Below are 19,697 nucleotides of genomic sequence, written 5' to 3'. Positions count from 1 at the left end.
ACACTGACTGTATAGCTGTATTAGAATACACTTGATAGAAGGCATAACATACATAAAAGGTTGTAGCGTTATTGTTAGGCTGCTTTTCTGGAGCTAATTTAAAATTACAAAGCAGCCATATTTACCTCAATAAAAGCACCAAAGCTTAGCAAGCCTCAGGTACAAATTACAACAGTGTTTATACAGTTTGGTTAGCTGACTACATCAGCACCTACCTACAAACATTTTCACATCTGGTTACCCTCTAAGTAATAGTTAGACACTCGTAATAGGTGTTTTCGAGGATTTAAAAACCTGAGGTGACGTCAATAATTACTGAGGAGTAGCTGAGGTAATTATCAATGGAAAAGGTGGAAAAGGTGTCCACTGATGAAGTAGGGGATGGACACATACTAGAAAAAAACATTTGCGCTTATGAAGGCGGAAGCTATGAACTACTGGCTATGTAGCATTTATCCTTGAAGTGAGGGTAAAGAATACAATCCTGAGTAGTGGCACTGTTTACTATAATGATGTGGGGGAGGCCAGACATACAGGTATGGTATTTGACATTTAATTAAGTTGTGTGTTGATGTTGTAGTGTGGTAAACAAGCCAACCCCAAAATAAACTGGGAGGTTTTAAGGTTTCTGTGTAGTGCCAGCCACTTGTCTCAACTGTCAGGCACAACTTACAAACCTTGTCAGTTCGTCTTAACTACTAGATGAACAAAAATTGGAAATTTTAAAATAGGAATAAGGATCGCTGAAAAAAGCCACGAAACAAGAAGGAATCGCTGGGGTGGTAATGTAAACCACAAATCCCTATTTTGACTCTCTGTCATAAATCTTTAGTTACATGCTCTGTCATTTTGAAGTGAGTCAAAATAGGGATTTGTGGTTTACATTACCACCCCAGCGATCCCTTCTTGTTTCGTGGCTTTTTTCAGCGGTCCCTATTCCCATTTTAAAATTTCCAATTTTTTATTCATCTAGTTTGTGTACTATTTATTATGGATTATGAAGACTGTTGTGAATAGTGTAATTTTGCATTCTGCATAGTAACACTGTCAACATTTCAGTACACACATGAAACTGATCAAATTGCAATGTGCATACAGACTGAGAGTCTCCTAATATGAGCAACAATTCACATTGCTGGTGCCTTTAATAGCTGTCAAATTCAGTACAATGATTGTTGTTATACACTTGACTACATTATACATCAGGGTGAACTCTCTTCAGACTGGAAGAGGGCATATGTAACACCAGTATACAAGAAAGGCCCGTGTACTAATCCATCGAACTATAGACCTATATCATTGACTGGTATTTGCTGTAAGTTGTTGGAACATATCATCTCCTCAGCAATATCTTCTCACGCTATTGACTACAATATCATGTGTACAAATTAACATGGATTTCTGTGGTGAATAGTGTAATTTTGCATTCTGCATGGTAACGCCGTCAACGTTTCAGTACAAACATGAAACTGATTAAATTGCAATGTGCATACAGACTGAGATTCTCCCAATATGAGCTACAATTTACATTACTGGTGCCTTTACTAGCTGTCAAATTCAGTGCAAAGATTGTTGTTATACACTTGACTGCATTATTAGAGTATTTACATGACTGCTCTATTTGAATATTTAATCTGGATAACCGCCCACGTACAATAATCACAGAGCGAAAAAAACCACCTTGCAACAAAGTCATCAGCCCAGATTAAGCTTCCTGGCCTATACTGAGTTTAATAAAGACAGATTCTATTAGCCACAAGCAGTGTACGCTAAAAAACTTAACTTTGAGTGTAATCTTGTATGGCTTCTTGAGCGTAATGGCGTTTTGGCAAGAAGAAAGCTGTTTCTATCCAAAAACGAAATCAAAAATAGGTCATGGACACGCACAATGATCCATTCAGCAAGCCTTGCTACTTTTTATCCCAGGATTCTCCTGGTAAACTTCGCTATACCTGTGAAAGAATAATATTATGAATAATAATATCTACAAACAGGCAAATTTCAGTTTTGTTTGAAATACATATACTGTTTCCTTTTCACTTGATACTTACTAGTGGACCTATACTCATTGCAAAGAGCCACCACAGGGTTGGTTTGAGTTGAAGGATGCTTTTCAAGGTGGTTTTTAGGTGAGCGTTCTATTAGGATTTTTGCAAAAAAAAAACATGGGCGATCCCTATTATGAACCCACTATCGTGGTTCATGATAATGTAGCATGTTACCTCCTCCCAACATTGCCCATGAAAAGAATGGCACAATAAAGGTTAGAAATACATGTTACACCCCTAAATTAGTGGCAAAAAAGTAACTATTAGTATTTACACCACAATATGTAAATTATATCTTCAGTTAACCAAGCGTCTCAAAAACAGCCATCTGGTGTCAACACAATTGCTTGGACAATAAAGTACATTAGTTCATCCACACATGAACAGCTTAACATCTCTGTACAATTAATGGAAAGGACTCTAATTGAACACCCAATTAACAGAGATGTTCGAAAACCATCTTAAATATATAACAATGTTGTCATAGAGTGAACAGTGGGGTATTAGTATATAGCAACCAGGTTTTAGGAACCCAGCGTAGGCCAGTCTAGTGTAGCAAGAATTGTGCTAAATGTAACGAATTAACCCTTTATTATCGAATGGCTAATATATTGCCATAACGAGTGCCCTTTATAAACAGAGCCATAACTCCTTTTTCCTAGGGGCTACGAAGCTGAAATTGCTACCAAACTGCTCAGAAGGACCGGGCGTTTTTAATGAAGTTTACCGTTCGGCGATAGGAAGAAGCATGGGCAAGTTATGGCACTTGGCAATATAAAATAGCATATACAAAACAATAATACCTGTTTAAAACTCCATGTTCGCCTTCTCCCTGCTACTAGGAGGCTTTAGTTGGAATTACTCCATTCCCCACGTGATAAGGATTCTAAAAATAAATAGTGTGATGTCATCGCGTTGATTAGTAAGATGGTGGCGCCCATCTTTCAATGCCATGGCAATACGGAGAAGATACGCTTTCTTCGCTTCATAGCACGTGAGTTGTGTGTGTGATCTGTAAGTATTCTAGCTGTGTTGGTAGAAGAGAGAGATGGCTATCAAACGGTATATAGCTTGATGGGTTAATTAATGGGTGGGGTCCACTCGTATCGCCCACAGTTCACACAAGCCATAAAAGTTTTCACACTTGCGGTTTTGTAAAAAAAACTTCGGTAATAAAGGGTTAAAGACGAGGAACTCAAAGGTCTGGCTAAGGTAATTAGGCACACACGCACACACGCACGCACGCATGCACACACAAGCAAGCTTTCGGCTACCATGCTACTATGGTCCTCCTACCCAGTGAACCAGACTACTCAGGTGCCAGAGTCAGCGCAAGCAAATTTTCCTGGGGCAGTGACTAGTAACCCACAGAGATGCCGTACCATGTCTCACAGGTGCACCCGAAGTCTCACCTAGACCTTTGCCTGTTATATGAGACATGGACAGTTAACATATGCTTCCCCAGCTAACACCAGGTACTCACTCACTGATGGTGGGCTGCTTCCACAGTTGACACCTAGGAATTTCAATTACACACACAAATACACTCACACACACACACACACACACACACACACACACAAATACACTCACACACACACACACACACACACACACACACAAGTGCGAGCGCATGAGGTAGTTGCTACACCAAACAGACTCGCAGACACGTGCAGATACACATACACGTTCATGGGAACACAGATGTCTACCATCATGCAGAGTGATCATTCCAACACAAAGACCACTACATGTGTACAACGACATGGTACAAGAAATTATCCTGCCCAGTAAAGCATAAAATTGTGAACACGAGCCAGTTTATTGGTAACACCTAGTACTATTAAACAAACTCCATAATTTAATTGTGTTTACAATAAATCATATAGAGGGTGAGAACAATGGATTTGCATACACTAACAGTGCTTACAAAGATTATTTATTTTCCAGAACCAGGTATATTAATTAACACATTCGCAACTCCATTTTAATTCAACCCATTGATGGCTGACTTCCTGGCGACCACTGGTTGAATCGCCGAATTACATCGCATTAACCTTACCGTATATACACAGAGAAAAGAAAAATCTTCCGGCAGCTGTGTGAACACAACTACTGATGCCCAGTGATCCAGCACTGGGATACCTGTACACCACTCAGGTACTCAAGTTTTGTGCAGGAAAACCCATGGCCCCACAGGAGGAATGTGAAGGTCTCACGGAAAAAGGTCATGGAACACTAAGTTCCACAACAACTCCAACACCACTAAGCGAGACAAGGACAGCTTCCCTAGTAAACACCAGATACTCATTTAAACAGCCGGGAAGATTGAGTAAATTTCTTGCTCAAGGAAACAACAACAATAGCAACTTGGCATGACCAGGCAACAAACCTGGAACTCTTCGATTACCAGGCCGACGCTCTAGCCACTTGGCTATGCTGCCTCACTACACACACGCACGCACGCACACACGCACGCACACTACACTGACAAGCCAAAGTATTCAAAACAGTCAATTATAATTGACATCTAAGCAAACAATAAATTGTCAAATTAGTGTGACAATGTATAATCAAACATCTTGTCTACTAATGTACATGACATCTCAAATGTTCTACCATAGCAACCAATAACAGCACACCTTCTCAACAATGAATACTTTTGACCCAGATTCTTAGACACAATCATGATCAAAAACTACTTATTTATAGAGCAAGTTCTGTTAGTACATAGTGTACAAGTTTAATATGTGACCCGCGGAGCAAAAACCATTCGTTTTCACAGCATTATAAAAAAGTATACGTGAGTAAAAATACAAGCGCAACAAATAATTTATGCACATTTTAATCACTTTGGTATATACCAAACAAAACCTCAAATCAATAAAACCTATACACCACTAGATTCCCCTGTTCAGTGGGAGTAAGAAATCATTCTGTGTATGGCACATGAGTTATGTACTACAGGGGGGGGGGGGGGGGGGGGGGATTGAATTAGCATCTTGAAAAGTGAGCAATGCAATTTGCAAATGGGCCAATCATAGCTTCCATACCACTAAAGCTTACATACGATACTCTGGAAAGGTACTCTACACTACCCAGAACGTGTAACAGTGAAAAAGTCGGTGTTTGGTACCATTATAAAACCAGGCGCCCAACTTGTACAAATTACTGCTAATCAATAATTAATTTTCTGCCAAATTGTCAATTAATTCAGTTAATAAAAAAGTAATGTAATTACTAGCTAAGAATCTGAAATTCGTTACTGTGGAGTCCACTATTTTTAGACACAAAAGCAATATCTTCCATACGGTATTGAACTTCATTGCACCTCAGTTAAAAATTTAGAGGCAACTCTTGTGGCTACACTTTGTAAATGCCTGTTCCTGCTACCATACAGCGAGCTGTTACAACACCCATACAGCGAGCTGTTACAACACCTACACAGCACTCATTAGAAGAAATTCCACTTCAAAGACAAGCCATGTCTTCTTCAAATAGTCGCCTCACCCCTACACAATGTGCCCCAGAAACTAAGAAAACTAGTCCATCAACCTAGCAACAAAGCCTTGTCATTCAAAGTAGCAGCTGCCATCAACATTACCAAGATACAAAGCTGGTGCACTGCAGCTGTAACAAGGAGGTGAGAACTGGTGTATACAACAATCTACACCACAGATAAGTTTACAGTTTTATGTTGTTATTTAACAAGGAAATGCATCTATACAGTACACCTTCAACCCTACTATAACAAGAACACTATCTGCTTTCTCAAATAACACAAATTTGGAATATACATATTTACAAGCTAAACAAAATCACAAGAGCACTAAAGTGAGCGACAATCTAAAAGGTCATGTCAAGTGCCACAATTCGTGAAAGTCTGCTTGCATAAATGTTACAGAATATTTCAAGTAAAAATAAATTAACTCCATAGTATCATAAGATGTTTCTGTTGATCCAACACACTACACAAGTTCACCAGCTGCTATGACTAATTAGCACATACTTGACAATCACACTATTAATTTGTGGCCACTAAGATTGACTCCAATGAAAATAATTTAATATCTCAAGGGACAGAAAGACAATACATAGTGTACAGAGGTTTATGAAGTTCTTGCTAATTCCATAATTCAAAAGTTTGCACATGATGTGTTATTGTTCTTACATTTATCTCAAGATGAATGTCGTCTACTACAAGTTCGAATATGATATGGTAGCTAGTGTAGTTTCATGTTAACATCACTTTTACGCCTAGGAAATTTGAACTGCATTATATGCACATGTACAAAATTTTTAATTACAAGATACAAATCTGTGTCTACATGAACTAGTGCACCGTATTGAGTTTGAATACCCACCAGTAGATACGAATAGGCAGTTCTAGTAGATGACACTCATGTTGATTAATCTCGAGATAAAAGTAAGAACAATAACGCTCATGTGTAAACGTCTGAAGTATGGAATTTGCAAGAACTTTGCAGACCCTTGTATCATGTGAGTATTGCATGTACATGGCTGTGTCGTTTGTGTACTGCTGAGGCTGTCTAGTAACACATCAGAGGCAAACAGCAGCCAGAGAAACTGCCCAGAGCCATGGGAGGATTGATCTTGCCAGCTAACAATGGGACACTACATTACAGGTACACCCTGCTATGCTAGAGACTCACTAGGCCTAATTTAACAGCTTGAATAACCAGTTTTCACTGGTGACAAGTAGTAACCCCCCCATATACATGTAGATATCAGTTACAGATAACTAAATTATTATCATCTGTCCTATTAAATTAAATGTGATCACTGCATTCTTCCAACACAGTCTCAAACTGGCACAAACAACATTTCAAATGGCACATCTCATGGCAACCACTAATCACACAAGGTATTCAGTAACGTGACACCCTACACCAGCACTACTAGTAGTTGTCACGGAGCGTTGCTATGTGCCTGAACACCCTACACTGCACCAGAGTAACATTATACAGTATTAACTGTATAGCATTATATAGTAATGGAAAGTAATTATAATTAGTGATGACTTGAAAGTGTAGAACTTGTATGTGTGAAATGTGGATACTAACACACACACACACACACACACACACACACACACACACACACACACACACACAGTGACACACACACACACAGTGACACACACACAGTGACACACACACAGTGACACACACCCTAGGCACACACAAACGCAAACACTACACACACACGCACATACCACACACACATGCACGCACACACGCACGTACATACCACACAAGCATGCACACACACACACACACACACACACACACACACACACACACACACACACACACACACACAGAGTAACACAACACACATGTGCGCATGCATGTTAGATAAATGAGTACACACTCACTCGCTCAAACAAACACAAAAGTTTTGGCAGTTGTGTGAACTATTGGGCACTGCAGGCAAATCTTCACAGGGGGGGACAGGATAAGTAACCCACAGAGATACCAGACTACATGTATGCTTTGTTACTATCAGAAGTCTGCTATGCCATCCAATTGTCCCCAGATCCCCATTATACAGATGGATAAACTAGAGCATTGTGAATACTAAAATTTGCTCCTGAAGGAGGGAACATCATTATCAAACATCAAACTTGGAACCATGTGATAATCAGGCAAGTACTTTTAACCACTCGGCCGTGCTGTGTGTAATCATATACATGAATCCTTAATCTTCTCTTTCCATGCATACATCATAAATCTCTCCACAGTAAAAGTATAAATACACACATACAAAATGTCTGTACAAAAATAAATTTTTATTCAGAAAGTTGACAACCAAGTACAAAAATATGCGCAGCTGGTTAGGCAACCATTCAACTACTACCACACATATCAACACACAGACCACATGCACACTCCACTAAATACCACAGACACACCACAAAATGTAAGGCACCACACACACCACACATCAAGTCAACATTTGAGCAGGGTTGAATGGCTCCGTACAAAAACAGAATAACTTGGAAGACAGTTCCCGTAGGCCCATTTTATTGGTGTACTTAGACCCCTGAAATTGGAACACCTCATTACTATATATAGGAACACGTTACCATGGCCCAAAGGACTCCAGAATAGAGGGAATACATCATACATGTATTTCTTTGCTGAAGTAGATATCATAAGATACCCTACAAGAATTTGAACCTTGATTACCTTTCATTTCAGTATCTTATGTATTTAGCAAACCGCGGTGCACGCCGTATGGTAGAGTATTCCATTGGGAGAAAGTTGTGCTGGGTAAACTACATGCAATGTTACCCGGGCTCATAGTAACTATTAAGTACTTATCACTGCTATATACAATGAAACAAAGATACTTTGAAAAAGTTACTGATTTTGTAACCACATACTTTGATAGATGCCGTGAAAGGACAATTTTTCCAGTGACTTTTGTGTTGCATAAATTTTTAATTCTCTGTACCAAAAAGTATATACTGTATAGCAGGTTATTTTCGAAACAGAAATTTTCACACAAGAAACAAAATCTGAAATTCGAAAGATTTTAATTTCGAAGAGTGCATATTTCGAAGTCCAGATGGATTTCAAATAAACGGATATTCATGTCACAAATTATGAAGGTGAGTGAATGTTTGCCGAAAACTAACTTACTGATGGAATAATCCCCATTCCTGTGCACTGGAGAGAAGACTGAGGGAGTCTCGGGTGAAGTGAATTCACTGGCACGATCACGCTAGATCATAGTTAGCTATCCTACCATAGATTCTATAGCAGGCAGCATCAATTCCAATTCTGGATCACCTGTTTTCTGGTTATTGGTACAGTAATGATACAGTTTACCCATTATCATTAGCAATACTGAGCTAAAACTCGAGGAATACACGAACGAATCGCCGAAAGTTGGACGGTTGCTTTCACTTGTGGGAATTTATTTTCAAAAAACAACCGGACGTGGGAATTTATTTTTGAAGAGAAGGGCCTCTTCGAAATATCCGAAAATAAAAACCTTTCAAAAATTACTAGCTATACGGTACAACACTAGTATATTGAGGTCTTCCTTTGTATAGGAATGCAATTAATTTATAAAGCTTCAATGTGGTTAGCATTGGAAGCCTAATGGACAAAAACAGCACTTGATATTCCAGAATTTTAATGGTTTAATGGATCGTCATCAAGTGGCCAATGAAAAAGTATCTCAAATCAAAAACCCCTCTTGTTTAGTGAACCATGCGTAGCAAAACCTCTCTTAACATTCACAACAAGTCAAGGACAAAGATTTATTCTCCACAGGTCTTTTATTTGTTCCCGCACAGAATTGTTAAAAGGCTAAAACTCTGTACAACTACAGGAAAAAGATGTTGGGTATTGAAACTTTTTACAACTCCCATATGGAAGAGGAAAACTTGTTCTGAGACCATCAGCTACTGCAGAAAAGTTCTATAGAGTAAAATGAAATGTGGTGTCTCCTGATAGTCAAGGTTTCCAGATAAGCTTACATGCTTAGGAACAAGCAGATTATCCAAGCATTCTCGCTTTCTACTGTCCACATTAACAGGTTTCGAGTTTCTCTACCACACATACACTATTGACTCCAGACATCTTCAACCTCATACCTTCACACACTGTACGTATGTATGTATGCCTGTTTTCACAGAGTACATTAAGACATTTGACTCCAACAATTTTTTCTAAGCAAAGTAAGTACATAGATTATAGAGGGCTGTTAGGCCAGGGATAGAAAACCAATATTTACAGGCGCATTCCTCACCTACGTTCCTCTTGTAAACTCTCTTTTGAACATTTGTAAAGAAAAGCTGTTTCCTTCGGGATGCATAGTAGCACAAGGCAACTTTGTAAAACTCGAAGCAGAACTGCTTAATCATTACTATTGAGGAGTTAGCCGTGTCACAAATTCGCATTTCAAAGGGCATAAATCATTATGAACTTGAACATGTTTTGCCACTTTTAGTCATACAACAACCAGATAACTTTATCGTCGATGCTTTAATGTGTATGACATTCATCAATGAAGGGTTAAAACTGTCAAGAATTATCCAATTCCATTCCTGTCACTGGTAAGGTGTGTGACATGCTCGTGGGCTAGTGTAGACGAGGAGTGTGCACAGGAATAAAGCTTGACCAGGCAGTGGATAGTTGATGGAACGACTAGATACATGAGTGAGCATCACCAGAGACCATTTAGTAACCGTGTAAGGATGATTGTCACAACAAATTTAATGTACCATGTGCAAGTTTTCTATCCCCCCTCTCTGTAATCTATGGTACGTATGAAGCATTTCATTTTTTACACGGATTTCTTAATGTACAGATACAATGATGATAATATAAAACATAATATTATTAGGAATTATCCATTCTTTTCAGCATTTTTGCAATAGTAGAGAGAGTACGGTAAGATGGGTTGACAAACTATACTCCTGCAAACACATTATAACATATGCCATTGATGACTGGGCACTGAATACCATCGATATAGCAGCTTGCAATGCTGAAAAGGCATGAGCGGAACTTTAAAATCAAGAGGAGTATTCAAAATATAAAAAATAGCTGGTAGTACTTCACTCTTGCTCTACAGAAACTAATACTGAGACAAAACTTCAAACGTTTTGAAGGTTAGGTAACTATCCTTTGAAACTTTGTAATGCATTCATAGCCTACGAAAGAATTACAAATAAATGTAATTATTTTTATTGCAATTGCTTGTTCATCTTGTGTGATCGATGTTCGTCTCTTCGCAATCAATATTTGTGTGCCATGCCCACTTTTAAACCATCATAGTTTAGCTTGCTACCATTGTAGCTTAGTTGCTACCATAGTTGAAGCTTTAACACACCTTATGAAGCGATAGATAGTACATGAAAAACAAGCAGTACTAAAATATTTGATTGATCGATTACAAATGGACGTGTCACCTAGACTGCAATCATGTATAGGCAAACACCAACTAATGGCTAAAAGGTTGCTATGCATTTTAAAAATGCTTACAAACTTATTAAAAAGGTAAGAATTAAGAAGGAATGCAAGAAAACTTGTAACTTAAAAGCTAACACCAAAGCTTCGACTGCTCAAACATTTTATTAGTGAACATTAAAAGGTAAAAGTTCAATATTCGTCCCAGTCCGAACATTTAGTAAAAAAAGCCTAGTTGCATGGTTTTGGATATTTCTTAAATGCTTTTTGGAGATGTTTTGACTGCTTATACAAATCTCTTTCTAAAGCACACCATTCTATCCATAATGAATAGTGTATTGGATGTAGGTTGTAACATAAGAAATGAACGGGACTTGTGTGAAATATCAGCCAATGAAATAGAGTAAACATTTTTTAAATTCATATAAAAGATTCTATCACCATATTACAACCAAGAAAATCTTTAACTGACAATTACCTTGGCCCTACCAGTGTGTACAAAATGAAATAAAAATATCAATCAACTTTGTACTTAGAATAAACATCAAAAGGAACATCTACTTTATAAGTACTATACACAAAACATAATTAACCCCCTGGTTATTGCAGACATAAAGTCAACTGCCTTCAGGCTATTTAACAAGCAGAGATGATGTATAAAAATAATTTTTGAACACTACATATCAGATTTCATCTCACAAATATTCAAAGAAGAGATGTGAATATACCTACAGAATGCATTAAATTACCCTAAGGTGCAATTTACAAAACCACAACAAGTACCATTTGAAGGAAACAGTAAATATTGATGGTTGGTGAGTTGAGACCACTAACAATATAGATAGTGACTTGTAAGGTTTTAATAGTGCCCACACACGTGTGTGCACTTGTGAATACAACAAACATACCAAGAAAGACAAAACTCTCTAATGCTCTTTCTCTCTCATACACACACGCATGCGCACGCACACCACGCACGCACACACACACCACACACGCACGCACGCATACCACACACACATACTCAAACGATGCTATTTTTCATCAAGCTACCAACAAAAACAAACCAGCATTTCAAACTTGAGGAAAGCCAAGTGCGTGACATCACTAATAAAAAGAAATCCCTCCTTGTTACAGTAAAAGGGGGAAAAAAACTAAAATTTCCTGGACAACACATTAATGGGATAATTGAAATCACCCTAAATTGTTTTTTCACTTGATGACCACACAGAGTCCATACTTTAGTGTAACACACAGTGGATCGCACATCCGTTGTCAGTTGCACTCGGTCGTACTACAATGACTCACGCGAAATCAGCCAATTAAAGGAGATCAGACACATTTTAGCTCCAATCAAATCGTCCTATTGGCTTTTTTTACATGATATCAAAAATGTAATTGACAATCATCTTGCAATTTACTGTAGAACTTTGAACATTGAAAAAACCAAATGGTCACAAAGCAAACAAATGCTGTGTAAATACTAAACAGCCACAATACATGTCAAAATTGTATCCAAGCACCACCAAGGTAAAGCAGAATAACATGCTTGTTTAGTTTCTTTCTACAAAATGGAGCATAACTGAAAATTGCAAGTTTGTGTGCACACACATGCATGCGCACTCGCACGTACAACATGCTAACACACGTGCATGTGTGACACACGTGTTTACATGCACACACTACCAGTTTCTTGTAATGTACATACAAGTGACTAAGTAACAGGCCCTAAACTTTTCCCAGTCGAGAAATGTTTAATAATTGGAAGTATTCAATCAATTCTACAAGAAACCATCGACATTCGTTAATCAGCTGGACGGATTCTCTAAATTCCTGACTGTCTACATGCACAAGCAAGCAAACTGGCAAAAGGCGGATGATCAGTCGTCTAAGTTTAGGGTCTCATTTACACCTTCCACAAAGCGTAAAACGCGGGTGAAATTCGCTAGTGCGTATAGGTGAGAAAAATCTACCTCTTGAGGAAAACAAAACGTCCAGTTATTCATTTACAAACCCATCAATTTTATCCAAGAGGATACTAACACGTACGCAATAAAAACGCTTGTAGGCGACAAGCAACAACTTCCATTTACATCCAACTACTTTATACGGTCATTGCAACAGAACAAACGACGCGATTCTACTACAAAAAGACTCACCGTTAAGAAGATGTCCCTTAGTGAATACTCAGTTGCTTCTGGTAGAATCACACACTACAGCATGGCACATCGGTTGGTCACGCACCTGTCGAGGCGGTTAATATGGCTGAGTAGTATACGGATAATTGATTGCTTTGGTTATTATCGTGTTCTCTAAGCGCTAAAACTAAGGAGGCGCTAATTAATAAAGTTTGTAACACGCTAAACGGCGGTGGCCACTGCTGATGCGCTGCAGATGACTCATCATGAAGACTATTAGACTCAGTCAATAAGTTCAGCTTGCTATTTTGATGAATAGTAGTAGGCAGTATTCATTGCCAACCGTTTGGGTATAGATATTGACTTGAGTAAAGGCTTGCAAAACTCCCTAATATAGCGCACGCTTTGCATACTCATTTGCCTGCGTCAGAAAAACCTCAATCCAACTAAACACTGCACTCTTTAGACAGAAAAGATGTGAAACCCGCGCTTTTTTTTTCTTAAAAAATAAAACAGGCCGATGGATTTTATATTTTATAATGGTGTTGTTGAACATACTGACATGCATCAGCCTAGTACATCAGCCTAGTATCCTACACCATCAGCTGGTTGAACAGCAGTACCAGACATTGTGCCCCTCATCAACCTCTCCCAACCCACTAGTGTGATTTTTTAAGACATCACGTAAGATCATGTAGACATCCCTCATCAGCCCCTCCCCGATCCACTAGTGTGATTATAAGACATCACGTAAGATCATGTAGACATCACATGACTGCATAATTAGCTAATTAAAACATTTGGACACATTGTATTAGTAGTTCTCACAAGCCATCAGTAGTTTTCCCATCTTACCCTATAAAACGTCAAAATACATTACCTAATAACGTCACTACAGTTATGCACACACACGCACGCACGCACGCACGCACGCACGCACGCACGCACGCACGCACGCACGCACGCACGCACGCACGCACGCACACACACACACACACACACACACAGAGTACATAACAGCACAGCAAAGCAAACCACGATACAGCGAGTGATCATAATTATGAGTGAATGAGTCTTGGCAGTTGTACTACTAGATTCAGTCAATATAGCTATGTACTACAGTTTGTAAAGGATACTAGCTATATATGAACGATGGAAATTTAACATGCTCCATACATTCAATTGTGTCATGATCAGAAACTTCCATTTGTACAAACTCTGATATAATCTCTTGATGCTCCATTTATCACTGCTTGTGATTCCTGACAAATGCCAAGAGGCCAACATGGCCATTGAGTGTAAAAGTCTAAAATAACACGTTGCTACATTCTTAGACAAGAAGAAGCATAACAGAGACACATTATAACTGTGATAGAGCCAACACTAACAATTGTTTTATTCACCTCGGATGGCAAAAAAAAATCGTCAGAGCTACTACACCATTATTAATTAATCAGCAGATTGGATTCTTAATAAGTTTCTTGAGATTCTCAATGTGGATAATTATGAATCATAGTCAGTGTCACTATGAGACAGAATAATTTGCAACTTATTACCCCCAGCTCTTCCATAAAATATCATCAGAGTACATAGAGTAGTAAAGTTTGGTCGAGACAGTAGCTAAATATTCACCAATAGGTTGGCTACAAAATAGAATACTAAAATTTTAGCTAGGATGTATGGAAAGTTAATCTCTCTACAGGGTGACTTGTTTCTAGCTGAACTCTCTACTGGGTGGTTTAAGTATGTATGGCTTTCAGCATATCAGAGGGATGATTGTATTAAGAGACAATATTATTTAACTTTCAGCTGTGAATAGTTTCGAACATAATAACTTCTAATTTATGGCTATACGTAGCTATGTACAACATTACCATCTATTGTCAGTCAATACAGAGACATATAGCTAACTGAATGTACTTTTTCTTCAGATGTTACTGATTAACCCTGTTAATGAGTGATACACCCTTTTGACAAGTATTAACATCTCACACATCATGTTGTACAGTTGAGAAGCAATACACACAATCCTGTTCAATCATCTTGAAAACATTTACCTGTTTTCCATAATTATTATGTTAATAAATTTGGCTCAGTTCAGTTCACATGCTAGCTATTAAGTCACTACAATAATATAAATCACACATTATCATCGGAATAATAAAAATTTAAGAGGCCATAGCTTGTCAAACATCTTTACTGCATGATGTAAAATAACTGATGAAAATAATAAGCCCAAGTATGTCCCATAATACATACATACTTGTAACTTAATGAAAATACTCACCCATCCCTCCAATCCAAATGTATACGTAGCTACACACACAATACCAAATTAAAACGATTTGATACTATGCATTTAAGCCACAAGATGGTACTTACGTATGTACTGATATAGCTTTGCTCAAAGGGATATAACACTGGTACAAATATTGCTACAGATGCAAGACAAAACATTCCTTGGCACTCAAAAGTCAGCACTCAAAAGGCCTATATACTGTGTAATGTATCACGGAATTCCCCAGGTATCAGTAATAGCAAGGCAATTAACAGTTAATAGTGACTGAGTCTGACAAAATCTTGGCTTAATATTGTGTATCTCCTTTTCTGTATAATTATAAGCTATAACAATTTTGTAAAATTCTCCAGGGATTTATACATAAGTAGTAAAATGCGGTAAAATGCCACACTATAAATTCAAATGGGTATACAAACGACCCAAATTTTTGGGTTGTTTTACCTGCAATTCAGTCAAACGACCGATTTTTTGGTAGTAATGACCCAAGGATGTACTAGTTTATTTTAACTTTGTAAGATACAGTCATATTACCCAGATGCTCTATACTCTCTTCAACCTCTAGCCAGGTGTTTGAAATAACCTTGCCATCATGGTCATTTTAACCATCTGTGGTAAAATTAACCCATGTCACAAAATATTTGTTTATTGGTTTATTTACATTAATTAACAAGTCAGTCATCATTAGTAATAACATATACATTAACACATGTTCACAATAATTGTTACATACTGCATTTTAATACTTTAAACATACCTGGTCTTATAGAGTTTTCAAATTGTATTTAAAACCTATGTTCTCCATGTTCACTTTTGATTGTGGGATGTAACACAACTGTTATAACGGCCAGTGTACTGTAAATTTAAGTCCAGGGCCGGACCGGCCGGACCACTTTTCAGCCACTTGAATTTGCAAAAAGATCGAGATACTCTAATAGAGCAGTCATCACATTATACTCTAATAGAACAGTCGTCGTGATAGTCTAATAGAGCTTCATCAATACTCTTATTACACTGGTTGATCTAAGCCATTATATCCATTTTTCAAATTACTTTCCAGTGAACCATCTGCACAGAATTGCACAATAGGCTAATTGATAATGCATGTTATGTATTAACAATTACAATCAAAATTGCTTCTGTATCTCAAGAACTAAACTCACTTTGTATCATGAAAGTAAAATTAGTTACTAGCTATATATTAAATTGAATTAATTGGTAAACAGTAGCTCAAAATTACCTGGATATATTCTTGGTGTTAAAAGCAGAAAGAGACCGTGTATGTAACTAAGGCCACTCCAAATAAGACTGTAGTTTCCCGTCCTGAGGTTTTCGTTTTTCGGTGCGGGGGGGAGGCTTATTATCATTATAGGAGACTGAGTGTGGCGCTCGACTAGACATTGGGTGGCCTGCAGTTCGAATCCTGGGGTAGGAGGGATTCCTTTCTTTGGCCCTTTGGCTGTTTCACCTTATTGTTAGCTAGGTTAAGTAATCATTTAAAGTCTCCAGTTCTTGTTAGGTTAGGTAATCCAAAGGCCGCAGCACATGTTGCTGTCAGACCTTCAGTGCTGGTCACTGTAAAGTACTACTAATAATAATAATTATTATTATTAAAGATTCGACTGCTCTATTAGAGTATCTCGATCTTGAGAGGATTTCAAGGTCATGAAAATGGCTTTTTTGCAAGCTAACAACCATTAGAACCGTTTATTTTAGGTTTCATCGTGCTTTTTAGCAACGCAAAATAAAAGGCTCCATGAGAAGTTTCCAGAAAGCAGCACAGGAAGTGGTTTTGGAAAAATAATGACAATAATGACCATTTAGTGAGGGTGCTCAGACGTGATGCGGGCGGAGGACGGGAAACTACACTCTCATCAGTTTGGAGTGGCCTAAAATAGCTTCCAGATGCCATTCCAGAACATGTATTTTCAAAAATTTTCCCAGGGAGCATGCCCCCAGACTTCCTTAGCTTAACATGTTAATGCATGCTGTAGCTAGCACACACAAAAAAAATTACAGTATAGATAATCTGATTTAAATTTCAAATCAATAAAATGTAGTGTGCATGACTATGACCTCCATTGCAGTCCATGAATGGCCTGACCACTCAAAATCTCTGGGCTCCGGCCCTGAATTTAACCATGTAGCTGGTCAACTAATCTTTACCATAGTAGACTTGACAATTCACACTCAAATTACCAAAATATGTTATTTCAACATCCTGAGTGAACAGTTGTATTGACCTTCCCTGGTTAGCTATTTTGACTAATTTAGTTCAAATACCTACTCTGGTTACAACCACTTTTAGATGGTTATTTTAACCAAAAGTTCTGTGGTTTAAATTTACCCATGGAGGTCAAATTGATCCATTTGAATTTACTGTGCACTATATAGTTATCATGTTCAGAGTGAAAGTTGTTAAGTTTCAATGTTTAAAATAGTACTCAAAATTTGACAAGTTAGAAGACCGGTTTTGCAAAACCAGGCCACATTTAGCAATAATTATAATGAATGTATGGTATAGTGATTCATTGTTGATATCCTATATATATTCAGTTCTCACAGATTAGAGTTTCAAGGTCCAAAATCTCTCCCGGTAAATGAATTCATTATTATACGTATTAGGGAGTTGCTGGCTACTCCAAGACCCAGCAATGATCTAACAGATTTGTATTAATTGTGTAATACTGGTATCTGTTGCCATATATAGTGACAAAATAGTGTCATGCCACAAACATTAAGTAGTACCCCAGCGTTGCCATGCAAACTTTTACATTATGTTTTAAGGTGCCATTTTGCGTTATACGCATACAAAGCAACAAGCTAAGTTAGTCAATTCCTTGAAATGTGGAATACAGCTTGATCTAGATATTGCAAAATTAATGAGAGCATTACTATTACTTATCTTTGCCATGTCAGCTCCTCACAAACACAGATACATATCATATGCTTATATACCTTCTGTCGCACCAAGTACATACTACTGCTAGGAAAAGCACAACTTTTATCAAACCAGGGGCGTATATTTGATGGTTGGGCATAACATCAACTTAACTACACACACACAAGAAACACACTCACTTTCATGTGAGACATTATCAAAGAAAAATTTGAAAAGTGTATGCACACAAGGCCTACAGCTACCTATATGCTATAGTGTAAACAAATGCTGCTTGTATGCATGCAAACATTTACTAGCTATATGCTATTCTATTAAACTTGTAGGGCAGGCATCCACCGACGATCGTCATAGCCGAGCATCACGTGACATCAACTGCTGAACCTACATGAACCAACAATGCAAACAGTTCATCACATATTTACTACAATCAACTGCTGGCAGTAAGCTTACAGACCAATCACCACAGCGATATGCAATGCTTTTTAAAGTAAACGCCACATGACCCCAAATGAAGACCGGGGGCGCTAATTTATGAACTATAATGAGTCTTATCACAAATATCAGCATTCGTCCCAGACTTACAGCAGCCAATGCACATTGCATGAATCTGGTGTAAACCACAACTCGGTCAATCAGCACAAATTGTGCACGTGATACTTTATAATGACTTGACCTTTTCTCCATTTCCAGTTCCATCTGCCATTATTGTTATCTAGAAGAGTACGTTTTCCCGTTTTCTTTCATCAACAGTAAGTTAGGCTATACGGTACTTTCCTTATCAAAAAAGAAATACGTTTGACAGGTCCACTGAAAACGAAATCTTTTGCTGCCAGCACCATCCACACTGAATCCTACTGATGATTATCACTCACTGTGGCTTAGAGATACGGTACCGCGACCATGCTTCGACTCCATTTTAAATTTCGAATTTAAACCGCGCCAAGGCACGTGCGTCTAAATGAAGTGTACTTATAGGGATAGTTATAAAAACCGGAATCGAAACGGGAAACGAAACGAAACGAAATCAGCCTACACTCTAGTAGAGGACAATCACTATATTATGCACAGTTACCAGTGGCGGATCCAGGATGGGGCATTTGGGGCAAATGCCCCCCCCCCCCCCCCCCCCTTCAAGAAATTGCATACAAGATCGAGATACTCTAATAGAGCAGTCAATTACTCTAATAAAGCAGTCACAATGTTCATGAGGCAGTGTAGCTTACCTATGAAGCTACAAATAGGATTTTATTTTACATAACAGACGTGATATAGTTGGTAAGGATAACTAGCTATTATTGTTGTGACCTTTTTTTTTTTTTTTTTTTTTTTGGTCTTCAACTGGTTTTCAGCAAGTTTTTTTGGTCT

General features: G+C 38.0%; 1 protein-coding gene across 1 annotated transcript in view; it reads right to left on the bottom strand.

Moving 5' to 3' along the window:
* Positions 1 to 13,293, bottom strand: part of LOC136247224 (uncharacterized) — a 137,931-nt gene extending 124,638 nt beyond the window's left edge. The window contains exon 1 of the mRNA XM_066038860.1: positions 13,156 to 13,293. The gene's annotated coding sequence lies outside the window, so the exon portion shown is untranslated. The remainder of the gene's footprint in view (positions 1 to 13,155) is intronic.
* Between the last annotated feature and the right edge of the window lie 6,404 nt (positions 13,294 to 19,697).

Source organism: Dysidea avara, chromosome 2 (genome assembly GCF_963678975.1).
Source record: "Dysidea avara chromosome 2, odDysAvar1.4, whole genome shotgun sequence".
Taxonomy (NCBI): Eukaryota; Metazoa; Porifera; class Demospongiae; order Dictyoceratida; family Dysideidae; genus Dysidea; species Dysidea avara.
Note: the sequence above shows the minus strand (reverse complement) of the source record. Positions and strands in the feature narration are given on the sequence as shown.